Source organism: Callithrix jacchus, chromosome 1, assembly GCF_049354715.1.
Source record: "Callithrix jacchus isolate 240 chromosome 1, calJac240_pri, whole genome shotgun sequence".
Classification (NCBI taxonomy): Eukaryota; Metazoa; Chordata; class Mammalia; order Primates; family Cebidae; genus Callithrix; species Callithrix jacchus.
The window spans coordinates 198507491-198529351 of record NC_133502.1 but is presented as its reverse complement, the minus strand read 5'-3'; the positions used below and the strand labels follow the sequence as shown (position 1 = coordinate 198529351).

The 21861-nt window shown below is 49.6% G+C and overlaps 1 long non-coding RNA gene across 2 annotated transcripts; it reads right to left on the bottom strand.

Annotated features, from left to right (window-relative positions):
- Positions 1-978: 978 nt before the first annotated feature.
- LOC118146321 (uncharacterized) lies at positions 979-16461 on the bottom strand. Of its 2 annotated transcripts, XR_004732005.3 has the most exons (5): positions 15465-16461; positions 9895-10003; positions 8749-8885; positions 3422-3601; positions 979-3006 (listed from the first exon to the last, which is right to left on the bottom strand). It is a non-coding gene; the product is annotated as an uncharacterized LOC118146321 (long non-coding RNA). The 2 variants fall into 2 exon arrangements; XR_013522045.1 differs by lacking the exon at positions 9895-10003.
- Positions 16462-21861: the final 5400 nt, after the last annotated feature.

Sequence of the window (21861 nt, the reverse complement as noted above, 5' to 3'; positions counted from 1 at the left end):
CTCTACAAAATAAATAAATAAATGAATAAAACATTAGCTGGGTGTGGTGGTGCACACCTGTAATCCCAGCTACCCAGGAGGCTGAGGTGGGAAGATAGCTTAAGCCTGCGAAGTTGAGGCTGCAATGAGCAAAGATTGTACCCCTGTACTGCAGCCTGGGTGACAGTGAGACCCTGTCTCAGAAAATAAAAATAAAAAATGAAGCTGCTCTCAGCTGAAAAGAGTCAGAGCTTCCTGTGGCCAAAGACCCCTATCCAAAAGGAAGACAGCATATCATTTCATCTCCGATTTCAGGACACAGACAAAACTCTCTGGGCCCAAGAGGCCCAGCCACCCTCCCCATCTTTGCCTAGCTGTTGCCCCTCGTCACCAGGCTGCAGCCACGGTAGCCTGCTTCCAGATTCTCCGGGACCAAAGCCCACAGCATGTCCTGTAGGCCTGGAGCCCTCTTCCTTCCTCTGCATCCTTCAACCTCAGCCCCAGGGCCATATCCAAGAAGCCTCCCTGGACCTCCCGACTCGACCAGCACCCCTCCTGGGCACCGCCAGGCTGGGAGCTCCATAAGGGCAGCTCCCAGGAGTGCAGGGCACTGGTCACAGTAGGCTCGAGGCCTGCCCACTGCCTGCCACAGACTAGCCCATGCTCAGCAGATCTGTTTTGAATGAATGGAGTGGAGAAAAGCCCGGAATGGAACAGCTCTCCTCCTGTACCCTTCCCACTGAGCACCAGGCAGCCTCTCCGTGACCATTACCCATTTCCCTGGACCTGCCTGCAGCACGACCCAGGTCCCATCCCAACAGGAGCCACTCCACCTCGACTCCCCCATGTCCTTTGCGGGGAAGTATTTCTGTTTTACGACGAACTCTGCTCCTCATTTCTCTTGCGTTATCTTAATGAATTAACTGGGTCCCCAGCGTTGCCCCGGCCCCCTGCAGTTTACGAGCTGTACAGCAATATCTGCGATCTTAGCCAACCCCACACAGTTGTTGTGCTGGTTCCTATTACAGTAATTGGCATAAACTTTATTCTTTTGCAGAGAGATTTTTTGGCCCGCTGAGACTGCATAACCGTCTGCCATAAATTGAGACTCGTAGGCCTTATTTTGGTGAATGCAAAATTGGATCTCATTCTTTACTCTGCGGCTTGATTCCACTTCCAGATGGTTAATCCACATGAAGTAATAGGAATGCACCACAGCTCTGCTTAGCTGAAGATGGAGACGTAATATTTATTTGCTGATGTGGAGGCCTCCGCACGCGGCCCTGTCGGGACGTCAATATATAACACAGCACAAAAATGTCAGCTTGTTCCCCAGGAGCGACAGTGTTCCTCCGAGTTGCCATGGGGGACCCCTGGATGTCATTTTTTTTTTTTTTGGTCTGCCCTTGACCTAATCTCAAGAGGTTTTGTTCTCTCCTGGGCTGTTTCTTATCAGTTACGTCTGCCCGCGTAGCTGGCTTCACATCTGCTTTGACTTTAGTGCCTGTGACATTTTCATTAATACTTTTCCAAGGTTGAGCCTTTATTCCAAAAATCCTGCAGCTCACGGAAGCCATAGCTCAGCTGTGCCCAGCTGGGGGCTGCAGGGAAATTTGGGCCGGCAATATGGGCAAGCTCGGACCTCTCCCCCGAGTTGGGCTAATCAAATCCGTTTTAACGTTGACTTCTGCCTTGCACTGGCCTGCTGTGCTGACAGTGCTCTGAAGCAGATCTAGCTGAGAAGATCTGGGGTCTTGTACCTCACCAACACTTTCACTCCAGGGAGCTTTAGCTGCCCCCTCTGAGGCTGCAGTGAACTATTATTACACCAATGCACTCCAGCCTGGGCAACAGAGCAAGACCTTGTCTCAGATAAAAGTGGGGGAGATTCTTCCAGGTATCAAACAGGTCACATCCTTCCTCTGCTCAAAGCAGTCCCATGCCACTCACAGTGAAGTGCAGATTCCTTACGGTGACCCGTACAGTGTCATCCTCTCCCCATTTTCTAGTCCGTCTCTCCACTCCAGCCACACAGGCTGTCCCACATACCAAGCAGGGCCCCTTGGCCTTTGCACTGGCTGTTCCTGCTGCCTGGAACACTCTTCCAGCAGATCTCCTCCTCACAGCTCCCTCCCTTACCTCACCTAGGTACCCAAATGTCTCCTCTGCAGGGAGCCTTCCTGGACCACTGTTTAGGCCCTACTCCCATTTCTCATAGCTATTTTTTTTTTTTTTTGAGACGGAGTCTTGCTCTGTCACCCAGACTAGAGTGCAGTTGTGTGATCTTGGCTCACTGCAACCTTCGCCTCCTGGGTTCAAGCGATTCTCCTGCCTCAGCCTCCTGAGTAACTGGGACTACAGGCATGTGCCACCATGCCCAGCTAATTTTTATATTTTTAGTAGAGATGGGGTTTCACCATCTTGGCCAGGCTGGTCTTGAACTCTGGACCTCATGATCCACCCACCGCAGCCTCCCAAAGTGCTGAGATTACAGATGTGAGCTACCACACCCTACTCCCATTTCTCATAGCTCTTAATTGTTCATGGCACTTATCTCTATGGGCAGTGTGTGTGTGTGTGTGTGTGTGTGTGTGTGTGTGTATTGCTTGTCTCCCCACTGGACTAGAAGTTTCATGAGAACCTACTTTGCACTGTCCTCAGTGCCTGAAACCAGGCTTGGTCCATCCTAGGTTCTCAGTCAGTGTTTGCAAATGAGGAACTCCGCCATCTCTCCCGTGTTAAAACAGGCCAGCAACTGTCAGTGAACCAAATACAGTAGTTGCAAAGATCATAGAAAGCCGAACAGGGCTGTCCAAATGTAATGATGGCCATTAGCGTCTCTCCACCCCAGAGCAGTGATTCTGGAGCATCCTGTGTAATTGGAGCACAATTAAGCATATGGCAGTGTTTCCACCGGGCCGGAGATCGGATTCTGAGCTTTCGAAACTCGCTTTCTTTCTTGTTCCCAGGAACAGCAAATCCGAATCCACATCAGGCAGGCTCTGCAGTCTGGATCACAGGAGGATACTGGGGAAAGACAATCCTGCTGAAAGGATTTGATCTCAAGACATGGGGCCACATATTCAGGGATGGCTTCCTGGATTTTGCAGGCAACGTAAATAACAGCAAGAGGATTCCCGCTGTGTGATGTGAGGTATGTCCTGCTGGGATGGGGCAGGAAGCTGCCCAGGCTGGGCTGCTATGGATGCACCAGGCAGATGCCCCACTCCCCCGCTGATGCGATTGATGTAATTGCAGAGCTGTACCCCACTCCTCCCTCTTCCACCCATCCCACTCCACTCATTGCCTCACTCACTCTCCCAGGAGTGCCAGGCACTGTGCAAAGCGTTCTCAGGGTGGCAAGGGTTTAGAGGTCAGAGATGAGGATGAAGACGCTGGTTACCACCCAATTCAGTCATGGAGTGAGATTTCTTTCACTTACGTACAAATCACAGCTCCCCGATGGAATGGTGAACTTCCTGGGGGTGAAGTCTGCATTTGGAGCAGACAGCCTGTGGCAACTTGGAAGTCAACTGTTGCTTCTCATTTTTATAGCTGGGATCATTGAAGGAGGAAGTGAAGTGTCCAGTGGGTCAGGCTTGGAAACAACTTAGATGTTTGTCTGTGGGGAAATGGATAGGTACAGTAAGGGAAACTGGGTGGGCACGGTGGCTCACGTCTATAATCCCAGCACTTCGGGAGGCCAAGGCAGGAGGATCACTTGAGGCCAGGAGTTTGAGGACAGTCTCAACAGAGTGAGAACCAGTCTCTATAAACACTAAAAAGCAAAATTTGCCGGGTGTAATTGTGGATCTGTAGTCCTGTCTACTTGGGAGGCTCAAGTGGGAGGATCACTTGAGCCCAGGAGTTTGAGGTTATAGTGAGCTTAGCGGGCTATGATCACGCCACTACACTCCAGCCTGGGCAACAAAGCAAAAACCTGTCTCTTAAATTTTTTTGTAAAGGGATATTTGTAAACAGATTATTGTACAGCAATGAAAAGGAGTTATCACCATACTTACCAGCATGGATGAGTCTTGAAATTAATATTGAAGAAAAGAAAGTTGCAAAGGAGCCACAGTTGGTAAAATCATTTATATTCATTTAAAAAACCATTTACTCAAGACAACGCTCTTTGTTGTTCTTGGATATATACGTGTGTGTACCTAAGAGTGGCAGATAACCTGGAAGAATGAACATATTTAACTGTGTTAAATATGGCCCATGTCTGTGGCTGTGGGGAGGGTAACTGACTGGGTTTGAGGAGCTGTCTAGACCAGCGATGATATTGAGTCTCTTACAGACAAGTGTCCTTGAGGGAATCACTTCATTCCTGTGTACCTGCCAATCAAAATAAATGAGTACTTTTCCCAGGGTCTCCCAGCCTGCAGTGACCACAGCCTGGGTCAGGGGCCTATGACTCCTGATCTGCCTCCCCCATAGGTCTTAAAAAAATACCTGTTCAATTCTTGGGACTTCTGCATTCATAAAATCAATATACTAGGAGAGCTTTCTTAGCCAACAAATAATTCTCTTCTGAATCCTGAATATAAAAGTCTACCCCTGAGTGCATCATCCCATCTGCCAATCCTGAGTGTTCTTTGGTTTATGGGGAACATCACTGTGTCTGCTTGTTTTTGCTGTTATGTCTTCTTGTTCTTGCTAAGGGAGTCTGATTCAGCCTTGGCACACCCCCTCCTTCCTCAGAGGCCTCCTTTGTTCTTCCATGATCAAACCTCTTTGGTTCTTTTTTCATTTTTTCCTTTTTTTATCCAACCCCACTTAGCTCCAATGTCTTCTCTGTGCCATGACCTCTGCTGGTGGGATTCAGATGGCAGTGTAAGATAGTCCCTCCCCTAAAGGGACTTAAAATTCAGTACTCTCCCTCCCCCAGGCCTTGCAACAGGGTAAGGCAGGGTCAGCAGTAAAGGAACAGGGATCTCCAAAGGGAGGTCTATTCAGAGAAGAACTTTCTTTCTTTTCTTTTTTCTCTTTTTTTTCCCCTCCCTCCCTCCCTCCTTCCCTCCCTCCCAACCCCTTTCTTTCTCTCTCTGTTTCTTTTTTTTTGAGACAGGGTCTCACTCCATCATTCAGAATGAGTGCAGTGGTGCAGTCACAGCTCACTGTAGCCTTAACCTCATGGGCTCAAGCAATCCTCCTACTTCAGCCTCCCAAGTGCCTGGGACCACAGGCATATGCAACCACGTCCAGCTAATTTTTTTAAGTTTAAAAAAAATTAATTAAAATTTAAAATTAATTTTTTATTTTTATTTTTTAAAGACACGGAGCCCTCACTATGTTGCCCAGGCTGGTCTCAAACTCCTGGACTCAAGCAATCTCTCGCCTTGGCCTACCAAAGTGCTGGGATTATAGGCATGAGCCGCCATGTTGGCCCAGAAGTTTTCATAAAGACCATCAACAACCATGGGGAGGGAAGTGAAAACAGAGCTGATGAGCAGTGGTGGAAGGGCCTGGAAAGCCACATTCCTTTTCAGAGAGAGGGGAGCGTGCTGCTCTCTGCAGCCCTCAAGGATCCAGTCATGCGGCTTTTGGGGAAGGAGGGCCCCGGCTGGAGTCCACGCAGGTTGAGACAATTAAGGGGATAATTTGGGCTGAGTCATCTTGGTGGAGGCCAGGGGAGGGTGTTGGGTGGGTGTGGGCCCCATCCACATAATTGCTGCAGACTTCTGGTTCTCTTTGACACAGCACTGAAATAAGTTAATCCACAGCTTGAAAAGTGTTGATTCTCCTCCTGTAGCGTAGCATCAACAGCAAAATCTCCCTGAACCTGACACCAGGGTGACCGAGTGAGGGTCCTGTCTTAGGGGTGGGAAGCAGCGATCGTAGGGGGAAAACAGGCCAATTCTGTTCCTACCCCAAGCCTCAATACAGCCTTAATCTGGAAAATGGGAACAAGGCCATATCCCATCAATTCTAAGAAGTGCTTTTCTTCCCTCATTATAATATCTCGAAGATTGTGATGTGGTTTACAACTGACGGTGTCTTGGATTTGGTGAACTATGATGATAAGAAGAGAAAAATAGCAGAATCGCTACCATTTATGGAGTGCTTACTCTGCGTCAGGCCCTGTGTCTGGGAACTTTACAATGTAATCCTCTCATCAACCCTAGGAGACGGGGTTTCATTTTATGGATGGAAAAGCCAAACTTCCAAGGGTGATTCACATGCCCATACTGGTCACAGTCAGTACGGAGGGAATGCAAAATATGCTGAAGTGTTTGTTTTCAATTTTTTGAGACAGGGTCTTGCTCCATCACCCAGGCTGGAGTGTAGGGGTGTGATCACGGCTCACCGTAGCCTCAGCCTCCTGGGGTCAAATGGGCCTCCCACCTCAGCCTCCCAAGTAGCTGGGACCACAGGCACGCACCACCATGCTCGGCTAGTTTTTTTTTAATTGTTTGTAGAGATGGGGTCTCACTATGTTGCCAAGACTGGTCTCAAATTCCTGGGCTCAAGTGATCCTTCCATCTCAACCTCCCAAAGTGTTGACATTCCAGGCATGAGCCACCACACATGGCCTCGTGAGGTGGTGTTGACACTTATACATGCACGTGTAGTTTGAAAAGATTGCATATTTAAGCATTTAGTATGGTGCCTCACGTGTAGGCGTTTGATGGTCGTGCCCTTCCAGGCTGCCTCTTTTCAGACCATAGCACTGCCAGGCACAGGGATGGAGGCTCTAGAAATGTTTGCTACCCGGCAGAGTGGAAGGATGAATGAACTTCCCCTAAATGATGCACTCACATGTCTTGGCTCCCTGCAGGTCATCTGAGGAGATAGATCCTGTGTTCTTGGCCAGGTAACTGGGCAGGCTGGCTAGAAGTGCTGGAGAGTTAACACCCCTGGACCCATCCCAGGAGCAGCCCTCAGCCAGAGAGGGATGGGCACTCGGGGGTAAATACCCCAGCTCCCTCATCCCTCCGTGGGGGCAGCCGCAGCGTAGTGAGTCCCCAGCAGGACTGTGCCGATCCTACAGTGGTCAGCCACTCCCTAATACATCCTTCGTTGGTTTCCTCCTCTGTTACTTCCCCACATCGAATCCTACTTCTGGAATCAATTGTCAGACAAAGGGCTCGCCCTGAGATCCTTGCCCGAGGGCCTTCTTTCAGGGGAACCCAGACTCAGGCAATGGTGAAGTGGGCTTCAGCCTGACGGTGCCAGCCAACATAGTGGCAGGTGTGAAAGGATCGGCTGATGATAAAGGGAACCCACAGGATGAAGAGGGGGCCAGGCCCTCAGATGGCTCACAGAAAGATGTCCCCAGTCACCGGGAGAGTTCTCACTTCTGTGGCTGGAGGTTGGTTAGCCCGGGGGTCTGCCAAGGCTGCAGGTCAGTGGCTAGACGAGTAACCGTGGGTGAATTCATCACTCACATCTGCGCATGGAGTGGGGCTGGCTTCTCCCCGAGGCTGCTGCAAATGTGGTCCTGGGGAAACAACCCTGGACTTGCTTCCAGCCCCTCAGCTTCCGGGCTCTGTGGGTCGCATCTCCTTCTGAGCCTCGCTTTTCTTGTCTGTGCAAGTCACTGCATCTCAGGTTTTGGACAGGACTCGTTGCAGTAAGATGTGTAAAGCGCTTCACACAGAGCCAGACACGTGGTAAACCTTTACCACCGAGGCTGGGTGTCCGGAATCAGGGTCACTTGCCGGGTCTGGGAACTTTCAATATCTCTCTGAGTTTCCATTTTCTTTCAACTGTAAAATGAGGAGTGGGGGCAAATATCCTCACCCTACTGCTACAGGAAAGCACAGGAAGGATTAGAGATTATGTACGAGAAGCTCAGAGGCAGCATGCAGTGGCCGCGTGGCAAATGTTGGAACCACTGGTAGGAGGTGTTAATCAGAATGAATTTTATCCCCGACACTCACTCTCCTCCTGCCACACTGGCCTATTTTGTTCCCACCACAGGTCCTTTACATGTGCTGTTTCTGCTGCCTGGAAGTCCTCCACGGCCCTGATGTTCTAGTGGCATCTCATACCTTCCTCGCCATTGTTCCAACTGTATAGCTTCCTGTGATGGTTGGAGGCTGCCGCTCCCTTTAGCCTGAGCCCCAAGAGGCCAGGGGCCACGGCTTTCTGGTCCGTGAAAGCTTCCCTACCTCTCTGCATGCAGATTCTAGCATACAATCAGTGCCCAACGAATGTTTGTTGAGTGAATGTCTGAATAGGGGGCTTGTGTCTCTGGGAAACTCCTGAAGATATGACTCAAATGCGAAGAATTCAGGGCTGGGGTGGGTGAGGGAAGAGAACTGCGTTTGCTTCAGCCTTTTATCCCAGGCTGGAGGAAAGGGGCATGTTTGCAGTGCCTGATGAGTCTGTCTTCAGAGCCCAGCTGTGGCTCTTTTGCAAGTTCAGTGATACTGCCCACCTATGGAGCCTCAGACTCCTTATCTGTAAAACGGGGAGAATAACATGCACCTTAGCGAGCTGTCGGGAAGAGGAGATAAGTATTATGTTGGTGCAAAAGTAATCGCGGTTTTTGCCACTGACAGTAATCAATGGCTCAGCAAAGCCGGCTCTATCTGCAGAGAGCTTATGTCTTCTACTTTTTTTCAAAGAAGGGACTCTTAACCTGGCCTGTGATGCTCTAGAATTTTCCACAGAGCCCAGAGCCTGAAGCCCAGGGATGTACTGTGGTTATGAGGCCGTCGTCTACTAGAAAGTTATGATTGCCGGGTCAGATTTAATAGCACACTGGAGAGCAGATGGCCAGGATGGGCACTTCCACACATGCCTCCGTTGGCTCACCTGGCAGGGCCGCCCCAGTGGGCGTAAGGGGTCTCTGTTCCTGAGATTCACACAAAGGTCAGGCTGTGACAGCAGGAACATTTCCAGGCAATGCTAGTCGATCAGGGCGCCATCTCTGGCCATGGCTCCTTCTTGGTCTATGATGGGGAGAATTGAAAGCAAGTCTTAGGGGGGACAATGAGGGTACAGGAACGGTCACCGAGAAGAAGACAAGGCGCTCGGGGCAAGGATCCTGCCTTCAGCTCTCGGAAGGGCTACAGAGCTTGTGGGCCCAGCTGAGGGGTGACAGGATCAAAAAGGGGCTCTGAGTCAGCCGCCCGGTTTGTCTCAGCAGCCATGATGTGCAAATGGCTAGTTCCCTGGGTGACGATTTTCTCATCTATAAAATGGGAACAATGGTACTTAGAGGATGGGGAGATGCAATTGTAAGGAAGCTTTTTAAAACAGCCTAGGTGGGGCGCAGTGGCTCGCGCCTATAATCCCAGCACTTTGGGAGGCCAAGGTGGGCAGATCACGAGGTCAGGAGATTGAGACCATCCTGGCCGACATGGTGAAACCCCATCTTTACTAAAAATACAAAAATTAGCTGGGCATGTGGTGCGGGCTTGTAATCCCAGCTACTCAGGAGGCTGAGGCAGGAGAGTCCCTTGAACCAGGAGTCAGAGGTTGCAGTGAGCCGAGATCGCACCACTGCACTCCAGACGACGGTCTGGCCACAGAGCGAGACACTGTCAAAAAAAAAAAAAAAGAAAAAAAGGCAGCCTAAGGTGCAGCCACACGGACCACACAGCTATTTCCTTGTCTGCTTATTTCCACCCCCTCCTGTCTGTGCGCATTTAGCTGACGTGGCTGCAGGCACAATGTGCATTCTGCCTTTCCTAACCTTCTGTTAGACTGCGATTCCTCATGTTTCTACATGCTTCTCAGAGTTCACGTTTTTAATGGTTGCCAGGTTGTCGATTGTAGTGGTGTCTCAGGAGTAACATGCACTCTTTCTCTCTCTTTTGCACTCACACACACGTGCATGCACACACACACACACACACACACACAAAATCTTTGCCATCTGTGAGGCGTTCAGATCACTGCTAGATTTCTACCCTCGTAGACAACACTAGAATGAACACCTTCCTATTGATTACTTACTTTTGCTGCTTTTGAATTCTTTCCTGAGGATACATTCTAAAGCTGCAGTTACCTGGATGTTGCTCCATAATTTTGCCATTTGGGGTCAAGAGCTGCATTTCTGGCAGGGCTGTTGAACAAAGGGACAGGATGCCTTGGGTAGCAGTAAGCCTCCCATGCCAGGAGGTGTGCAAGACAATTGGGGCAGCCATCCATTGATCTGACAACTATTTATTGGGTCTCATAATGTACCAGGTAGGGTTAGGGGCTGGGGAAGCTCAGGATTGGTGGCTCTGCGGCACTGCTGTGAGGACTGCACTCCACGCAGCCACAGCTCTGCACGTCCGAATCAATTGTGCCTGGGCAGAGACTCACCATGGTCTCCCGTGCTTCAGGGAACCTCAGCTCCATCAGCCTGTGGCTCTGTCTGCTCTGATGACCTTGCAATTCAGAGGCCGGTGTGTGAGATGTGATTATTCTCTTTAATCCTGACTTTAGACCAGAGATTACTTGAGGGTTCTCCCCTTTTAACATTTACCTGTAGAATTTATTCCTCCTGCCTAATTGCTGTGGACTCTTTGACCAACATCCCCTTGTTCCCCCAGGCCCCGCCCCCATCCCCTGGTAACCAGTCTCCTACTTTCTGCTTCTATGCGTTTGACTTTTTTAGATTCCACATAGAAGTGAGATCTTGCTGCACTTAGCTTTCTGTGTCTGGCTTATCACTTAGCATAATGTCCTCCAGGTTCATCCATGTTGTCGCAAAGGATAGGGTCTCTGTCTTTTATAATGCTGAATACTATTCCCTTGTGTGTGTATACACATGCATATAATTTTTGTCAATTAAAAATAAAGGCCTGGCGTGGTGGCTCACACCTGCTATCCCATCACTTCAGGAGGCTGAGGTTGGAGGATCGCTTAAGCCCAGGAGTTCAAGACCAGCCTGGGCAAGATAGCAAAAAATAAAAACTTAGCTGGGCGTGGTGGCACCTACCTGTGGTCCCAGCTACTCTGGAGGCTGAGGTGGGAAGATCACTTGAGCTGGGGAGCTTGAGGCTGCCGTGAGCCGTGATTACACCCGGGCACTCCAGCCTGGGCGACAGTCAGACCCTATCTCAATCATTCAATCAATCGGTCCATCAAACTAAAATAATTCATTTAAAAATATTTACTTGTTGAATGAGATGTCTCACACCTGTAATCCCAGCACTTTGGGAGGCTGAGGTGGGTGGATCGTGAGGTCAGGAGTTTGAAACCAGCCTGGATAACATGGTGAAACCCCATCTCTACTAAAAATACAAAAAGTAGCCTGGCGTGGTGGTGCGCACCTGTAGTCTCAGTTACTTGGGAGGCTAGGCAGGAGAATCGCTTGAATCTGGGAGGCAGAGGTTGCAATGAGCCGAGATCACACCACTGCACTCCAGCCTGGGAGACAGAGCAAGATTTTATCTCAAAAACAAAATTGCTTGCAGTTATTAGAGATTGCAATGGCACTGTGAGATAGCAGCTATGGAAGTTACTTCTTAAGTCCCTGAGACTCAGGAGCAGCTTCTGTGGTCTGTTTCCAGGGATTGTGCAGAAATCCCCCCTTGCAGGGCATTCATCACGAACTGCTGGCCTTAGTGTTTGTCTGAAGGAAGTTTGAGACCTGATGCCCTCAGGTTGCTGTGTGGCCTTCTGCCACTCTCTTCACCTCTCTCTTTCCACTTCAGGCAGGTGGGGACGGTAATCCGTAATCCTTGGGTTCCAGCCCAAGCTGGGACTCTCTCCCCTACATGGTCCATGATCAAGGTTCCTGGAGACAGAATCCAGATTTTCCTCTGGGGATCAGCACCCCCTCTCCCATACCAGACTATGGATTTGGGATGGGGCTGATCCCACTCCCTAACTCTAGGGGTGGGTCTTGATGCAGACCTGGCCAACAAGGTACCACTGTTATTGGCCAGGGGATGAGCCCATCAGAGCCAGCAGGTGCCAGCTCTGGGAATTTGGTTGAAAGTTCTATGCAAGAGGGATTTTTCTCTCTGATGGGGTTGCTGAGCCACAGGAGGCAAGTACTGAGCTTCTGGAGACTAACTTGTCATCACAGAGGGAGGGCCTGTCTGGAAAGAAGCCAGAATAGAGCCAAGACACGGAGAGAGGCTGGTTTCTAAATTGAGAACCTGGATCCAGCCATACCTGAAGTTGGAGTCAATTACATGAGTCAATGAATTTCCATTTTGGTGTCAGCCAGTTTGCGCTGGGTTTCTGTCACTTTCCTCCTATCTGTTCCATTGCCTCCACTCATACTCCTTTGCAACATAACTGCTGCGTAAGAGCTGGAGTCATCTTTCCAAAACACAAATTTGACCTTGTCACCACTGTTTAAAGCTGTCCATGGCTCCCCAGTGCCCTCAGGATAAAGTCTAAACTCCTTAGCCTGGTGTTCAAGCCCTAGATCTGTCAACGGCAGCCTCCTGTCCCACTTTGCCCATGAAGGACATTATATTCAGCTAGACACTCTCCCATCACTACACCTTCGTGCCCTTCCTCATGCTGTTCCCTCAGCTCAGATGCCTGTCCCCACTGAACTTCACCTTCCATGCTCAGTTCCAAGGTAATTCCCAGTGGAGCTGGGCTGGGCATTGCACATTGAAATTACTTGCTCGTGGAACTACCAGGAGAGTGTGTTATAAATGCAGTTCCCACAACTACTGGGTTGGATTCTCTGGGTTGGGGCCCAGGAATCTCTGAATTTTTTTTTTTTTTTTACAGAGTCTTGCTCTGTTTCCCAGGCTGGAGTACAGTGGTGTGATCTTGGCTCGCTACAACCTCCACCTCCTGGATTCAAGTGATTCTCCCACCTCATCCTCTTGGGTAGCTGGGATTACAGGTGCCCATCACTACATCCAGCTAAGTTTTGTAGTTTTATCAGAGACAGGGTTTCACCATGTTGGCCAGGCTGGTCTTGAACTCCTGACCCCAGGTTATCCTCCTGCCTTGGCCTCTCAAAGTGCTGGGATTACAGGTGCGAGCCACCACACCAGGCCAAATCTCCGATTTTAACACCTGAGCATCTTCCTGTCTCCCTCACTCCCCCATGTATTCTCATGTATTTTCCTCCTCCCAGCCTCGTTTGTCTGTCAAATGGGTATGGGAAACCTACTGGAAAGGCAGCTGGGGGAACGAGATGTGACAGTGCATATAAATAAGCCTGTCAAGGGTCACTTACTCGGGGCTCCAGAAAGATGATGGTGGTCATCAGGATTATGCTGTCCTGCAGAGCGACTCATTGTCCCCATCTGCCCAGGACAGAGGGGTTTCCTTGCAAGTGAGACTTTCAGTTTTGAAACTGGGAAAGGCTTCAGGCAAGTCAGGATGAGCTCATTGCCCTGTATCTCCTGCCTTCCTTTCGCTGGAACAAATATCTTGCTTGCCGGTAGGAATCACGAAATCCCGCGCCACGGCAGAAAGGCAGCGAACTCCAGGAACAGAAGGACAAACCATTTTGGAAAACACTAAGAACTGGCGTTTTTCTTCCAGGAGGGACCTGGTCTGTGTGCTGACCTTTGTCCCATGGCAGGGGTCACGTGGTGACACGCCACGACCTGTCACCCCACCCATATGTGTGATGAGGCCACGAAAGCCACATTGGCCACAGTCTGGCTTGTGTTTTCTGAGTTCTGGACATTCCAGACTATACATCTAAATATTCCTTTCAGTAGAGTCTAGGAGGTTTTTTTTTTCTGCACTGAGTTCCTGGATCTATTTTGAGCCAAACAGCTCCTCACCCAAACTCCTCTGCCTCCTTTCAAAACCCAAGGCCACGTCCAGCCCCACAGGCCCAAACCACGCTTACATAACCCGCAGTGACACTAAGTGTTTGTGAGGCCTGCCGGAGTGGGGCTGGGGCCGCCTGCTCTGGAGCACAGGGGACATTCTGTCCTGCGAAATGATGCTGTTTGGGGCGTGTGCGTGTGCGCGTGTATTTTTCCCCTCTGAAGTTCAAAAACAACTCCTTTTGCTCAAGCTGTCAAAAAGGAGAAGAACAAGAAGAAGAAAGTCTGCAGTAATTTCATGTTGGGCCCAGATCAAGAATTGCAAACACTAAGATAATATTTTCCAAAGTTACCAGGCGAGTGGGAGTCGCTGAGTTACGGGAATTGGAGGCTGATCTGCGGTGACTTCCAGGGGCCCCGTCTCCCTGCCGCTTCCTCAGTGGTGGTGGGCTTCTTCCTCTGATCATCAGAGCTCACCGTGATCTTGACCTTACTGCGTGCCAGGTGCCAGGTGAGACACTTCCTCACAAATGGGTCCTCTTATTGTCCCCATTTTGCAGACGAGGAAAATCAAGTTCACAGAAATGGAAGACCCTTGTTCAAGGTCAGTGCACCGATTACAGGAGAGGAGTGATTTGAATCCAGGTCAGCCAGACTCCAAAATCCAGACTTTCAACACTGAATGATGCCAGATGGAAGCATGTTCTGTGTGCAGACAGACGTGTGTTCAGCTTTCACGGGGTTTTCTTGCTGAATATCTAGCTAAGACTCAGCTTCCATACTTATTTTATAGTTTTTATTTTTTGAGATTCAGTCTCTCTCAGTCACCCAGGCTGGAATGCAGTGGCAAAATCATGGCTCAGTGTAGTCTCGACCTCCTGGGTTCAAGCAATCTTCCTACCTCAGCTTCTTCAGTAATTGGGACTACAGGCACGTGCCACCATGCCTGGCTAATTTTTTTTTTATTTTGGTATAGATGGACTTTCACCATGTTGTCCAGGCTGGTCTTGAACTCCTGGGCTCAAGCCATCTGTCCACCTTCCAAAGTGGGATTACAGGCATGAACCACAGCACCTGGCTAGCTTTCATACATCGTCTTTTTTTTTTTTTTTCAGATGGATTCTTGCTCTGTCACCCAGGCTGGAGTGCAGTGGCACAATCTCAGCTCACTGCAACCTCCACCTCCCGGGTTCAAGCAATTCTCCTGCTTCAGCCTCCCGAGTAGCTGGCACTAAAGGCAGCCACCACCATGCCCAGATCATATTTGTATTTTTTGTATAGAAATGGGGTTTCACCATATTGGCTAGGCTGGTCTTGATCTCTTGACCTTGTGATCTACCTGCCTCAGCCTCCCAAAGTGCTGGGATTACAGGCGTGAGCCACGGCACCTGGCCCAGCTTCCATACTTCTAGCCAGTCCTCCAAAAGGTGGCCTTTGGTGTTTTGGGGGTGGGGAGGGTTCTGTGTAGAGACACACCTGTGATGAATGCTCCTATAACCTGGTTCTCTGATGGAGAAATCTGAGGCCTGGGATAATTTCAGTGTTGGGCCCAGGTCAAGAATTACAAACACTGAACTCAGAGCCTGTGTCCATGAAGCAGTTCAAAGAGAGAAGGGAGCTGCCATTTGGCTGAACACCTACTATGTGCATGATGGACCTTGTCTGATTTAATCCTTACAATAACCTCTGAAGCTAGGTGCTACCATGCATACCCACTGTAGAACTGGTGAAACAGCTCTGAGAGGGAATGGGATTGCCTGAGGTCGCACAGCTCGGTGGAGTAGAGATGGAACCCGCATTCGCCCGTTCAATCGATGTGTCCCAAGTACTCACTCTGCTAGGTGAGGTCTCTGGCAATGTGGAGGTGAATGAGACGCACTCCCGGTCCTTGAGGTGTCTGGCTGGGGAGATAGGCCAGAGAATTTGTAAAGTGACAGTGCTGCAATGGAGCAGCTAGGGGGTCCGAGGGAGCAGTCAGGGAAGGCTTCTTGGAGGTGGTGATGATCTACACCAAGAGCTACCAGCCTATGAGGTTCACGATGGCAGAGGCTGCATTTTTCCTGGTCGCCGTGATTGCACAGCATTGAGATGTTGTAGGCACCCAAAACGTATGCATTGAATCACTGAACAAGTAGGCAGTTAGTCAAGGTAAGAGGAAGTGGTTGTGGTAGACAGAATAATAGCCCCCACAGATAGCCACCTCCTTGTCCCCAGGACCTGTGATGATGTTACCTTACAGGGCAAAAGGGACTTTGCAGATGAGATTAGGGGTAAGGAGTCTTGAGATGGGGAGACTATCCGGGATTACCTGGGCAGGTCCAATCGAACCACCGTTAAAGCAGTGAGCTCTTCCTGACCGTGCTCAGAGGGAGATGTGACTATGGAAAAATGACTGCGGCTTTGAAGATGGAAGGAGAAGACCAGGAGCCAAGGAATGCAGTAACCTCCAGGATCTGGCAGAGGCAAGAAGACAGATGCCCCTCCTGAGTTTCCGGAAAGCAGTGCAGCCCCGGCACCTCGATTTTGGCCCCCTAAGACCTATGACTGACTTCTGACCTCCAGAACCATCAAGTTTAAATTGGTGTTGTTTGGGCCGGGTGCAGTGGCTCATGCCTGTAATCCCAGCACTTTGGGAGGCCTAGGCGGGCAGATCATGAGGTCAGGAGATCGAGAGCATCTTGACTGACACGGTGAAACCCTGTCTCTGCTAAAAATACAAAACATTAGCCGGGCATGGTGGCACGTGCCTGTAGTCCCAGTTACTCAGGAGGCTGAGGCAGGAGAATTGCTTGAACCCAGGAGGCAGAGGCTGCAGTGAGCCGAGATCATGCCTGGGTAGCAGAGGGAGACTCTGTTTCAACACAAATAAATAAATAAAAACAAGTAAATAAATTGGTGTTGTTTTAAGCCTTATGAGTTTGTGGAAATTTGTTACAGCAGTAATAGGGAACTAATACAATGGAAGACAGTTCCAGGCAGAGGGAATAGCATGTGCAAAGGTCTGGAGGTAAGAACATGGCCTGTGCATCAGACTGCCAGCAGGGGGCGCCAAGGCTGGTGTGCCTACTGCTGCTTTCTGCCCTCGCTTACCAAGACACACTGGCAATGAGATATGTCCAGGTTCTCCAGCACCCACAGACTTCTGAAGTTTCCCTGTGCCCCTCCATGTGCACACCCAGGGGGTGTCCTCTGGAAAGCCAGCCAGGGAAGACACATTGGCAGGTCACCCTGGGAGGAGAACCCCTGCTTGTCTCTGGCCTGCCTTCTTTTCAGAGACTTTATGAGACAAAGCAGGATAGGGCCCTCTGGAAAAGGGAGGACACCTTGGCCAATGTAAGGGATGTTTAGCTGTCAGGATGGAGCCCAAGCGTTCTGAGTTAAACCGTTCTTGTATTGCTAGAAAGAAATACCTGGCTGGGTGCAGTCACTTACACCTGTAATCCCAGCACTTTGAGAGGCCAAGGTGGGCAGATTGCTTGAGGTCAGGAGTTTGAGACCAGCCAGGGAAACATGGCAAAATCTGGTCCATACGAAAACATACAAAAATTAGCTGGTGTGGTGGTGCACACCTGTAGTCCCAGCTGCTTGGGAGGCTGAGGTGGGAGGATCACCTGATTCTGGGAGAAGGAGGTGGCAGTGAGCTGAGATGGTGCCACTGCATTCCAGCCCGGGTGAAAGATTGAGATCTCATCTAAAAAGAAAAAGAAAAAAGGAGGCTGGGCACGGTGGCTCACACCTATAATCTCAGCACTTTGGGAGGCCGAGGTGGGTGGATCACAAGGTCAAGAGATCAAGATCATCCTGGTCAACGAGGTGAAACCCCGTCTCTACTAAAAATACAAAAATTAGCTGGGCATGGTGGTGCGTGCCTGTAGTCCCAGCTACTCAGGAGGCTGAGGCAGGAGAGTTGCTTGAACCCAGAAGGTGGAGGTTGCGGTGAGCTGAGATCGTGCTATTGCACGATCTTGTTACTCCAGTCTGGGTAACAAGAACGAAACTCCGTCTCAAAAAAAAAAAAAAGAAAAAAGAAAAAAGAAAAAAGGAGGTACCTGAGACCAAGCAATTTACAAGAAAATAGTTTAATTGGCTTACAGTTATACAGGTTACATAGGAAACACAGATAACTCCAGCATCTGCTTCGGGGGAGTCTCTGGAAGCTTCCAATCATGGCAGAAGTCCAAGTGGGAGCTTGCCCCTCCATCCCTGGATGAGAACAGGAGCAAGAGAGTGGGGTTGGGGGAGGACTGCGCTTTACAACAACCAGATCTCAAGAGAACTCATTCAGTATCTGGAGAACAGCACCAAGCCATGAGGGATCCACTCCCATGACCCAAACACCTCCCTCCAGGCCCCACCTCCAACACCGAGGATTACGGTTCAACATGAGATTCGAGTAGGGACAAATACCCAAAATGACATCATGCTGTATTCCTGTATGCTCTCACTGTCATGGTGCTATTCCTTTACATGATTCTAGCCTTGTAGCATTCTTTGGTGTACCCTGTGGCCTCCCCTGCATGAGCCTCCCCTGAGCCTGTGAGGTCTGCAGGGCCAAGGGCCATAGTCCCAGGGCACAGAGGACAATAGTGTTCAGAAAGGTGTGCTAACCTGCCCGAGGGTGCCCAGCACGGTAAGCAGAGCTCAGCTAAGGGACCTGTGTCTTCTGATGGCCTGTCTTATCCCACACCACCTCTTGCCTGAAAGGGGAGAGACATGCGGTTTTTAAAAATTGTACATAACATAAAATTATCATTTTAACCATTTTATTTTATTTTAGACAGAGTCTTGTTTTGTCACCTATGCTGGTGTGCAGTGGCACGATCTCAGCTCACTGTAACCTCCGTCTCCCAGGTTCAAGCCATCCTCCTGCCTCAGCCTCCAGAGTAGCTGGGACTACAGGCATGTGTGCCATCATGCCTGACTAATTTTTGTTTTTTGTTTTTTATTTTTTATTTTTGTTTGTTTTTGAGACAAAGTCTCACTCTGTCACCAGGCTGGAGTGCAGTGGCGTGATCTCAGCTCACTGTAACCTCTGCCTCCTGGGTTCAAGCAATCCTCCTGCCTCAGCCTCCCAGGTAGCTGGGATTACATGTGCCCGCCACCACGCCCGGCTAATTTTTGGTATTTTTAGTAGAGATGGGGTTTCACTATGTTGGCGAGGTTGGTCTCATGCTTCTGACCTCGTGATCTACCTGCCTCAACCTCCCAAAGTACTGGGATTACAGGTGTGAGCTACCATGCCCAGCCCAGGACTTCATTCCTTTTTATGGCTGAATAATATTCTGTTGCATAGATACATGAATCATATTTCGTTCATTCATTCATCAGCTGATGGACATTTATATCGTGTCCACCTTTTGGGTATTATGAATAATGCTGCTATAAACACGTGTGCTCAAATTTTGTTCAAAGACCTGTTTTTAATTCTCTTGTGTTTATATCTAGGAATGAATTGCTGGGGCCTATGGGTAATTCTAAGTTTAACTTATTGATATACCCAAATTAACTTTTAACTTGCCCTTGGTCACAGTTTGTGAAAATTAAGGTAGAGCTGGCATTTCTGACTTGCACCTGAGTTCATTGACCTGGTGGTCTCCTGGTTCTGAGGGGGACGGAAATACACGCCTAGGCTAGGCCCCAACACAGCTCTGAAGAGCGGTTATTTATTAAAACCTCAAGTTTACGGCACAGTCTGCGAATAACGGAGTTGCACAGAGGAGGTGAGAATAGTCAGTGGACGAGCCTGGGTAACGTGATGAAACCCTGTTGAAGATGGTGAAACTCTACAAAAAAATACAGAAATTAGCTGGGTGCGTTGGTGTGTGCCTGTAGTCCCAGCTACTCGAGAGGCTGAGGTGGGAGGATCATTTGAGCCTGGGAAAGTTGAGGCTTCAGCGAGCCATCATTTTGGCCCCTGTGCTCAGCCCAGGTGACAGAGAAGTAGGTGGAGAGATGTGTTGGAGGAGGTGTTCTTGTGTAATCTTGAAGGAACAGGGTGTGATGGGACCGGGTGGCCGTCGGACGCCTTCCTGGGTGCCTGATGGGACGGAGTTCTGAGGTGAGCATGTGTTCCATGCCTGTGGCCCTACCAGCATGAAGAGGGCACACGGGGGGCAGCGTGGAGGATCCAACAAACCTGCTTCAAGGCCAGCTGTGACGTGCGCCAACACCTCCCTAAACCTCAGGTTTTCCATCTGCAGAATGGGACTGCCCATCTGAATCTCTCTAAATGCTGAGGTTTGGCGGTCACATGCACAAACGCACAAGCTGGTTGGTGCCCGGCCTCTCGAACTCCATAGATGGCTGCTGGCATTGTTATGACGAGTGTTAGGGTTATGTGGCCTTGGAAACTCCCCCTCCCGGGGCTCAAGCTGGCCCTGAGAAATCTTGCTCTCGATAAGAAAGCAGGAGGGCAGATTCCATTTAAATGATCACCCCCCAGTTTGAAACATGTTCCTTCAACAATTTCTGAACTGTTTCACAGTGTGAGTTCCCCTGAACTGCTAATATCTTCAGGGATTTAAAAAATGTATTTGCAACAAAGAGGTCTTTGTCTGCCGGGCCGGGGTAGCCTGGCAGGGATGTTACCTGAAACCTGATCGGCAGACGTTGGCCACAAACCTGCTGCATTGTGTCCCAATGGCGACAGTGGTGATGGTGGGCTGGATTAAATCGGGCCTTTTGTCCTGGCAGGAAGGGCCACCAGCCATGTGACATGGGGTGGTGGTGGGGGTGGTAGGGGAGGCTTAACTCTGCAGGCTCTGAGGCCAGCAACCCCCGAGGCCAGCAACCCCCCTTCCCTGATATTTCCTGGCATTGGTGATCTCATCACAGTAGGCTGTGTCGGGGCACTAGCACCGTCCTCAATTTCCCCACGTGGAGCAGGGAGCAGGGAGCAGGGGATGGACTGAGTCACATGAGTGGCACTGCTGGGATTTGAACTTGGATCTAAATGTAAGCCCTGAACTCCTCTGTGGGACCAGGCACTGGGTTTTAGGTCCAATTGTTCTGCAGAAATATGCTAAGTATCTATCATGTGTCAGCCCTCTGCAGGCACGGGGGATCCAGTAATGAGTGAAGTAAAGACATTGGTTCGTTCATTCATTCACTCATTCATTCATCCAGTACTGGTTGAGTCGAGTTTGATGAGAACTGATAGAGGGGCTGTTCAGCAGGCCGTACACTGTGCAATCCACCTGGCTCACTCATGCCTTGTCACACAGACCCAGGGCTCAGAAGGATGAGCAGGTTTCTAGCTTTTTCCCTGTCATTTTCTCAGTGCCCAGGGCCATGCCTAGCACATAGCAGGTGCTAAAAAAAAAATAATAAAATAAAAATAAAAAAAGATATATTGGGCATGGTAGCTCACTGAGCATGTAATCCCAGCACTTTGGGAGGCTGAACTGGTGGATCACGAAATCAGGAGTTCAAGAACAGCCTGGCCCCATCTCTACTAAAAATACAAAAATTAGCCAGGTGTGGTGGTGGACACCTATAATCCCAGCTACTCGGGAGGCTGAGGCAGAAGAATCACTTGAGCACAGGTGGCAGAGGTTGCAGTGAGCCAAGATCACACCAGGGCACTACAGCCTGAGCAACAAGAGTGAGGCTCCATCTCAAAAAAAAAAAAAAGTGGGCCTTGATTCAAAGTTGGAAATATACTTTTCACAAATGCAGTAATTCACACACAATGAAACAAAAGTTTCACTAGATAATTCTTACTTGTAATATAAGGTGTACTGACTTGAATACCTTAGGTTTTGTTTTTGTTGTGGTAAAATATGCATAACATAAAATGTATCACTTCCCCATCTTTAAGAGCTCGTAGCATTAAGTACATCCGCTATTCATCCACAGAATTTTTCATCATCCCAAACAGAAACTCTGTGCCCACCAAACACCAACTCCCCATCCCCCACTACCCCAGCCCCTGGTCACCTTTAACTCTACTTTCTATGAGTCTGCTTATTCTAGTTACCTCATGTAAGTGGAATCGTACGCTATTGGTCTTTTTCTGTCTGCATTATTTCATTTGGCACAATGTCTTCGATGCTCATCCATGTTGTAGCGTGTGTCAGAATTTCATTTTTTTCTTTTTGAGATAGGGTATTGCTGTTACCAAGGCTGGAGTTCAGTGATATGATCATAGCTACTGCCGCCTGGACTCCCTGGGCTTGAGACATCCTCCCACCTCAGCCTCTTGAGTAGCTGGGGCCACAGGTGTGTGGCA